Source organism: Vombatus ursinus, unplaced genomic scaffold, assembly GCF_900497805.2.
Source record: "Vombatus ursinus unplaced genomic scaffold, bare-nosed wombat genome assembly UNPS02003292.1, whole genome shotgun sequence".
In the NCBI taxonomy this organism is placed as follows: Eukaryota; Metazoa; Chordata; class Mammalia; order Diprotodontia; family Vombatidae; genus Vombatus; species Vombatus ursinus.
In genome coordinates, this window is record NW_020943070.1 from 16,593,095 (window position 1) to 16,602,188 (window position 9,094).

A 9,094-nucleotide genomic window follows, 5' to 3' on the forward strand; every position below is an offset into this window, starting at 1 on the left:
CACACACACACACACACACACACACACACACACACACACACACACACGGTATCTATCTGTAGATATATAGATGCAATGCGCACACACACATATACATGTATACATAAATGTGCATATATACACAAACACATATATACACATATATATAATGTTTAGAAGTGTGTCTTTATGAATAGAGACCAAAGCCTCTGTTACATGCATGTATGTATACAGATATTATATATGTATATGCATATATATACATGTACATACATATATACACATCTACAAATACACACATACACACATAAGAGTCCATATGTATCTACCTAGCCAATTTAGAAAGTTGTTTTGCTTAAGTATACATGTTTGTAACAGAGAGTTTGCTTTTTTTCTTTTATTTGTAATTGGAGGGATTTGGCAGAATGAAACAGCTTTTTGCTGACTGAAAAAAAAAATAAAACAAAGAAACTTACAATATGAGCTTTGTGACACTGTGCAATTTATTTAACCTATCTCAGACTCAGTTTCTTCATCCATAAAATGGCTATAATAGGAGCTACCTCACAGGTGGTTGCTATGAGGATCAAATGAGATAATATATGCAAAGTGCTTTGCAAACCTTAAAGCCCTATATAACCATTAGATTATTATGATTCATTGATTTTTTTCCTTTCTTTCCTTCCCTTTTCTAGTATTATTATCATTGTATCACCAACACCCTGATGGCTTTCCTCTCCTTCCCTTAAGAAAAAAATAGACAAACAAACCTCTTCCTTTAACAAAATAAGTATAATCACACAAAGTAAATTTATACATTGGTCATATCTGAAAATGTACAAGTTATTCTTATACCTTTAGTATATTACCTCACAGCTAAGAGGTAGAAAATATGATTCATTGTGTCTTTTGGAGTTATAATTTGTCATTGTAGTAATCATAATTCTCGTGTCTTTTTGTAGTTGTTTTTCTTTAAAATTTTGTCATCAATAAAAAATAAACCTTATGTTTCTGCTCATTTCAATGTGAACCATTTCATACAGGTCATTTCACAAATGACAAAATTTTGATATGACAATGATCTCTTAGATTCATATACAATAGTCCATTTAATCACCCCCCAGTTCTTTGCTCTATAATAACAATTATATATATATATACATATACATATACACATACATATCTATATCTATATCTATATATATATACATACATATGAAGATGGCATAATGCATAGAACATTGGGCTTGGTATCAGGAAGACTCATCTTTCTGCATTCAAATCCAGCCTCAGATATTTACTATCTGTGACCCTGGGCAAGTCACTTCACCCTGTTTTCTTCAGTTTCTCATCTGTAAAATGAACTGGAGAAGGAAATGGCAAACCAGTTTCTTTGCCAAGAAAACCCCAGATGGGATCAGGAAGAGTCAGACATAACTCAAAAATGACTCAACAACAAAAATATACAGCAAATCCTCAACTTTTGTGTGGGTAACATCCCTAGAAAGTTGCACAAAATGAAAAAAAAATAATGTTGATATAATGAGCTTTTGAGGAATAGGGGGTGAGGTTCCTGTGACCACCAGAAAATGTAATCTTTCACTAGAGATGACTGAAAGTATACTGTTCTGAATATAATTCTTTATGACAAAACATTAATTCTGATAATATGTACTTTTCCTAATACAGTAACAATGAAATAACCCATGAAATGCAGAATACAAAATAAAATTGTAACATACAAAACATTTTTCTCGCTAGTAATTCCCTAGAATTCTGTGACCTTTTGTGCTATCTCAATTAAAAACAAAACAAGACATTGATTTCAGACAACATTCTCTTTTCATAACACATGAAATCTATGGTACCATAAATACTGTACAGCCAAGTAAATATTTAAAACTAAAACTTTTTTTTATCTGAATCTTACCTTTCACTGTGTCAATGATGGTGTAAGGACATTGTGTTAAATAATGAATTGTCAATTTCCTTAACACCAAACTCAAAGCTGACAGCAGCTGCCGAAATTCTGGCATGAATATATCTAACACCTTTATTTTCTCACTAAGTCACATCACTGACTTTCAAGCTTGGGTTTAAACCCAAAGGACTTATATTATACTTGGGGGGATGCATAATTGAAACACAAAACTCGAATTTTAAAGGCAAACAATGAAAATATGCAATGAATTCACCAGGAGCTCTTTACAATGGTAGAATGAACGAGACCAGTTCATTGCTGCTTCACCAACTTGTATTTCATGCCTCTTATTTTTTTCTGTACTGCATATACAAATACGTGATTGTCAATATGAAAGTTAAAATGATGTTACTAATAAAATTATGTGAATTCTTGAAGTCACAAAAATTAAATGCAAAAATGTTGAGGATTGACTATATAAAATATGTATACACAAATATATACATATACATATACATACATACATACATATGTATACTGTTCATACATATGTTTCCTTTCTCTGTTTCTTTTATCTCTTTGTGGTATATCCCTTGTAATTTATCATGAGCTTGAAATTGTACCAAGATTTTTGGGACAGTGTATGTGTGAATTGAACAAAAAAACTAACTGCATAGATATTTTCCCAAGTTAACTGTTTGTGTACTCATTCAAACCCCATTGACCTTATTACAAACTTTTCAATCATATGCATTCAAATTTGTCTATTTTTAACAGTACTGACTAATTTTTGTTATTTCTGCTTTGTAGTAGAGTTTAAGATCTGTTACTGGAAACCAGCTTACATTTTTTTCATTGCTTCCTTTGAGAATATTGTCTTTTGTTTCTTTAGTTGAATTTTGCTACCATTTTATTCTAGCTCCATAAAAAATAACTCTGATAATTTCCTTATTATGACGCTATATCTATATACGAAATTAGGAAGACTGTAATTTCTTATAATATAAGTACAGCCCAAATATGAGCAATTGTTTTTTTCTCAAATTGTCTAGGTCCATATTTCTGTAAAGAGCGTTTTGGAGTTGTAATTATACAATTTCTGTTTGTCTTGGCAGTTGGACTTTGCCATTTTTAATCTGTTCTAGAATTATTTTCAATGAAATTTATTTTATAGCTGGATTTTGTTGGCAGTATTTTGCTGTTGTTCTATCATTGCAGATTCTTAGGGTTTTCTTGGCAAAAACACTGGAATGGTTTTGTCATTTCCTTCTCCAGCTCATTTTACAGATGAGAAAACTGAGGTAAACAGGGTTAAGTGACTTGCCTAGGGTCACACTGCTTATAAAGTTCTGAGTCCAGATTTAAATTCAGAATAATGAATCTTGCTGACACCAGGCCCAGCACTCTACCCATCATGCCACTGGTTGTCCCTTGCTGGTAATATACAGAAGTGCTATTGGTTTTTGTGAGTCTATTCTATATCCTTCTACTTTCCTGAAGGTACTATTTCAATTACTTTTCAGTTGATTCTCTTAGATTCTCTAAGTAAAATATGGTTTCCTTTTTTTGGGGGGAGGGAATAATTTTGTTTCCTTTTTGTTTAGGACAATTTCTATTTCTTGTTTTATAGTTACAATTAACATTTCTAGAACAAAATCAAATAATAGTGATAGTGGAAATTCTTGCTTTATTCACCATCTAATTGGAATTTCCCCTGGTGATTTTCTATTACAGATGATGCTAACACTTGGTTTTGGATAAAAGTATTTTGCTTTGCCTTTTAATAATTTTTAAACCTCAAATATATATATATCATATATATATATATTGTTTTAGGCATTTTAGGCATTTAAGTGTTTAGTTTTAGGCAAAGGATTACTCTCATGTTCCACTTCCTGCTTATTCTCTTGTATGCTCCACCTACTCACCGGCTGTTTGGTTGTTACTTTACCCCAGGATGATTCAATAATTGGTGAGTCCATGCTTGGAACCTCCATATCATGAGATGATGCAGCCACTTTGTTCTCATCCTCTTCTGGTCTGCTCCACCTCCCAACTGGCTGCTTGGCTAGGGTTTGGATGCTCTCCTTTTCTTTCAGCCTACCATTCCAATGCCCCCCCTCATCTTATGCTTTGTTTTCCTCGTTGGAATTTAAACACCTCTAGATTAGGGACTGCATTGTTGTTTTCTTTCTTTCTTCCTTCCTTTCTTCCTTTCTCTCTCTTTCTCTTCTTTCTTTCTCTCTTCCTTTCTCTCTCTTTCTCTCTCTCTTTCTTTCTTTCTTTCTTTCTTTCTTTCTTTCTTTCTTTCTTTCTTTTTTTCTTTCTTTCATCCCAAGAACTCAGCACAGTGCCTGACACATAGTAAATGCTTTATAAATGCTCTACCATCTGGTAATGTTATTTTTGTTATCAATAACTTCTAATGTCTATAGTTTTCCTAAATTTGAACCTATACTGAATTCCTCATATAAATCCAATATTATAACATATGATATTTTGATATAGGTGGTTTTTTTGTCTGTTTATTCGTTGCGAGAGGAGAATTACTATTAATCCTATCAGTATTCAGCTAACGGAGTAACATATTGGTAATTGATGAGACATCAATCAATTGATAAGAATGCAGCTATGTCATTTTTAGTTCTGAAGTACTCTTATCTGACACTGAAATGATCTTTCTGGTGCTTCCTCAGAGATGATTAGTCCTTAGTCAGGGTGAGCTGCATTTGAGAAAAGGGAAATGGGTACCATTATCCCGGCCTCCTACAATCATGACTACTTTCACTTATACAATTTCTCCTTCCTTCCTTCTTTCTTTCCTTCCTTCCTTCCTCCCTCCCTCCTTCCCTCCCTCTCTTCCTCTCTCTTCTTTCCTGTCTTATTTCCTTCCTTCCTTCCATCTTCCTTCCTTCCATTATCTGTTCATTTTATTCAATTTTTTAGAGTGTTAATTAGGTTGAAGTCCCCAACCATTATAGCTTTCCTGTAATTCAATGAATGTTTTGTTCATGTACTTAAATGAGATGTCACATGATGCATATGTATTAAGTAATCATATCAGTTTATTACCCATAGTGCCTTTCAGCACAATTCATTTTTCCTACTTAACTCTATTAATTGTTTTGCCTTAGTTACTGGCTACTGTCTCAGTTTCCTAGTGGCACACTGTGTTTTTGGTCCTTGGTTGACTTCTTTGCATGGATAATCCCCAATTGATAGTTGTTTCTACCCTACTGTGGCACCAACAGGCTGCAGTACAATGCTGGTTATCACACTGATTTTGGGCCCACTTCATAGCCTTGCTGACATTAGAACCCAGGGCCTGAGATCTTCCCTTTTCTCCTGCTCTGACTCCCAGGGCTTCAAAGTGTGGCTGGTTGGACTGTCTCCCTGTGCAATTATCTATGGGACTTGATTCTGTCCTCTGCTTCTCTTCTGGCTACTCAGGGCTAGAATTTGGCTTCAAGTCCCCAAATTCTGGAGTTCATGATGGCTTGCAACTCCACTTTTCAGAGTGTCGCCTGGCTTCAGGTCTGTTTGCAGAAGTTCCTGCTGGCTTCCCAGGGGTTATTCTTCTGGCCTCTGAAGGCTTCTGGCTCATTTACAAGAGTTCACACTGACTTCCCTAGGGCAACCCCTCTCTTCCCTCAACCAGCCTCTGGCTAGCTTTTTGTACAATTCTCCATTGGAATTTGGAGCTTACTTCTGTCTCTTTCAGTTTTCCTTATCATTTAGTTTTTTTTTTCTGGGACCATATTTGGATATTTTGGGGGATTGTTGCGGAAATGGCTCTTCAACTCCCCCCCCCCACTATCGTCATCTTAACCAGAAGCAACTCCATTTTTTTTTCTGCATCCATTACATTTTTAATATTGCCCATGTCTTGAGTGCTTGCAGTTTGCTTAGCAAATTTGGCTTGGCATTTGCTTGGAATTTACGCATAGACAGTTAAAAAATAACTGAATTTCAGAGCTAATTTTAGAGCTTAGAGGCCATCTAGTCAAACTCCTTTATTTTGTGGATAAGGACATTGAAAACTAGAAAGATAAGGTGAGCAATCCATAGTTAAAAGAACTAGTAGAGAGGCCTTGTGGTATAGTGAATGGAATGCTGATCTTGAACTCAGGAACCTTTGTTCAAATCATACCAGCTGTTCTACTAGGCAGGTCACTACTTTTTCTCAGTGCTTGTTTCCTCATTTATAAAATGAAGTTCCTAAGGTCCCTTACAGTTCTTGCAGTATAATCTTTCACATGTCCTTAGTAGTTAATTTGGGTATTTATAATAGTCAAAATGATTTACTCAAAACTTAAAACACTATTGTTGTTACTGTACATAATAGATTTGCATTTTCATGTACTATCATCTCTTTTTTTTCTATTCTAATATATTATGGAAATGCTTGCTTTATTTCTTAAATTCAGAATAAAATAAATAAAATTAAGTATTTTCCTGGGATAAGGTTTTCTTCTTTTTCCATTCTCCTCCTTCACACTTTCTCCCCAGCTCTTCCTTTCCCTCATATTTTCCACCACTTATTCTGTGAAGACTGACTGCAAATAGGTCATATTAAAAGAAAAAACAGCAACAACGAAAAAGGGGCACTTGTAATGATGAATTATTAGAAAAATTGAAGAGTTCAGTTTAAAAAAAGAAGTCATCAATAATCAATAATCAAAAGTCATAAAAGAAAGAAGAAACTGGCACAATATATACTGTGGATATTCAAAACCCCAAATCTCTCAGATATAAAGGGAAGGCCATTACAGGCATGCAAAATAACACAATACTTCCAAAGGTCTGTGATTTCTATAAAAGCAGGTCATACTTCTACCCAACCAGATTGCAAGTCTTCTTGTCTTCAAGGTTTTGTGAGTTACATAGACCAGAGGTTTCCTTATCTCTTGACCAACATTTTGATTAGGAGACTGTCTTCCCTTAATCAGGCTATTCCTTAGATAACAGTCAGGGGCTGGACTCCTACTTATAATATTTAAGATCAATAGGACCTGATAAAACCTATTCTTTGCTAACGTAGCCTTGGGGAGAGAACAATCTCCTTCCAACATTGTTTATTTTTGTTAGAACCATTTCCTTATTTTATATCTATTTCCACTACAATTCAAAGGCTTTTGAAAAAAAGGAACTGACTCTCTTTCTACAGCTACAGTGCCCCAAAGGACTTGCATTGGATAGAGAAAGAGCAAAATAAAACATTTGCTGAAGAGATGACAAAAAAGATAAGAAAAAATAAGACAAATTATTGAGCACTTTTTCTGAAGGCCATTTTGACGTTAATTTTATCCCCATACCTAACTAAGAGCAGCTTGGTGGTACAGTGGATATAGTGCTGGGTCTGGATTCAGGAAGATTCATCTTCTAATGTTCAAATCCAATCTCAGACACTTTCTAGCTGTGTGACCCTGGACAAGTTGCATAACCCTGTTTGCCTCAGTTTCCTTACCTGCAAAATGAACTGGAAAAGGAAATGGCAAACCACTCCAGTGTCTTTGCCAAGAAAACCCCAAACGGGGTCATGAAGAGTCAGGTAGGACTGAAAGGACCGAATAATAAAATACCTGACTAGAGAAAATTAATTGTCCTTTTAACATTCCCATTGTGTAAGTATACTATGTTACAACCAGTAGTGAATTTATAATTTATATCCACCATGGCAAGCGGATGTGGTTTAAACTGCTCGATCTGGAGTCAGGGCTGGGTTAGAATCCAAGTCTGTCACCTAATATTTGTTAAACCTTGGGCAGGCCACTTAAACTTTGTGCATCTCCACTTCCTCCTTTGAAAAATAAGTTGAGGAGCAGACTAGGAGGCCTCTAAGATCTCTTCTAGTTCAAAACATATCATTCTATGCTCTGTGATTTACTCTCTACGAAATTAGTACTTGCTAAAACACCTTGATGTCCCAAGTGATGCATTTAATGTAAGTTAATGAACTTCACTTCAGCTTCCAAATGCTTTCCCAAGCACAGAGCTAAGTATCTGGTCAAAGAATTACATAAACCCATTTGACTCCCGCTTCCTCATCCTTCTGGATTTCCTGTCTCACAAACGTAGCAATAAGAATTGCTGTTAAAAAAAAAAAAAGATTGTGATATTCATTTCCTGGTGGTCTTTAAGAAAACACACACACACACACGCACTGCTAATAAGAATGGTGATATGTCTTGTGGTAATATTCTTTGGCAAATATGGCTTCATCCTTTGTCTTTAGGAAAAAAAGACTTTGTAGTTCCCACAAAGCATTAGCCTGAGGTGCAAGCAAACCTTTCTTGGTGCCATTGACTATTCAGATGATCAAAAGGTATGAAGCTAATAAGTTAGTCAATAATCATTTATTAAGCATTTAATGTGTGCCGGGTGTGCTAAATACTGGGAATACACACATATTTATGCATTTGTATATAAACACAGATACATTGAGAGTCTATATATGTATGTGTGTCTACAAATATACACACACACACACACACACACATATATGGAGAAAGAGAGAGAGAGAGAGAGAGAGAGAGAGAGAGAGAGAGAGAGAGAGAGAGAGAGAGAGAGAGAGCATCTAGACAACCACAAAATGAATCTGAAAATGGTAGGAAGGTATCCAACTCTGGGGCATGGTGGAGTACCAAAGGAGAGCAGTCAGGTGAGCAATGAGATGTCCTGACCTGGTTTCCCTCCTTAAATGGAGGTTTTGAAGTTCATGGCTTCACTCTCTAATCAGATGAAATTTGATTTCATAGAAGTAGAAAGATGGAATCTTGAAGCAAGATGATTGTATTTTTGTTTTATTTTTTCATTGTTTTAGCCACCAATAGTGGCTCACATGGGGTTTTGGTCTCTCCATTTCAATTGCTACCTTAAGTCAGGCAATAAACATCTACTAAGCACTTACAATGTGCCAGGCACTATGCTAAGTTTTGGAGACACAAAGAGAGGCATAAGGAAGTTCTTGCCCTCAAGGAGCTCGCAATCTAATAGTGAAGACAACACATTAAAAGAAGCTGAAAAGGAGGAGAGGGGTAACTGGTCCCAGACATGATGAAATCCAAAGGAGTGAAGCTGATGCGAGGTGATACCCTGAGCACCTCACTTAAGGGGAGGATCTGGGAACAGCTCTATGATAGACACCCTCCACTTGCTCCAATTTGAGGGAGGGTGTGGCCTGAAGGGCAGGGG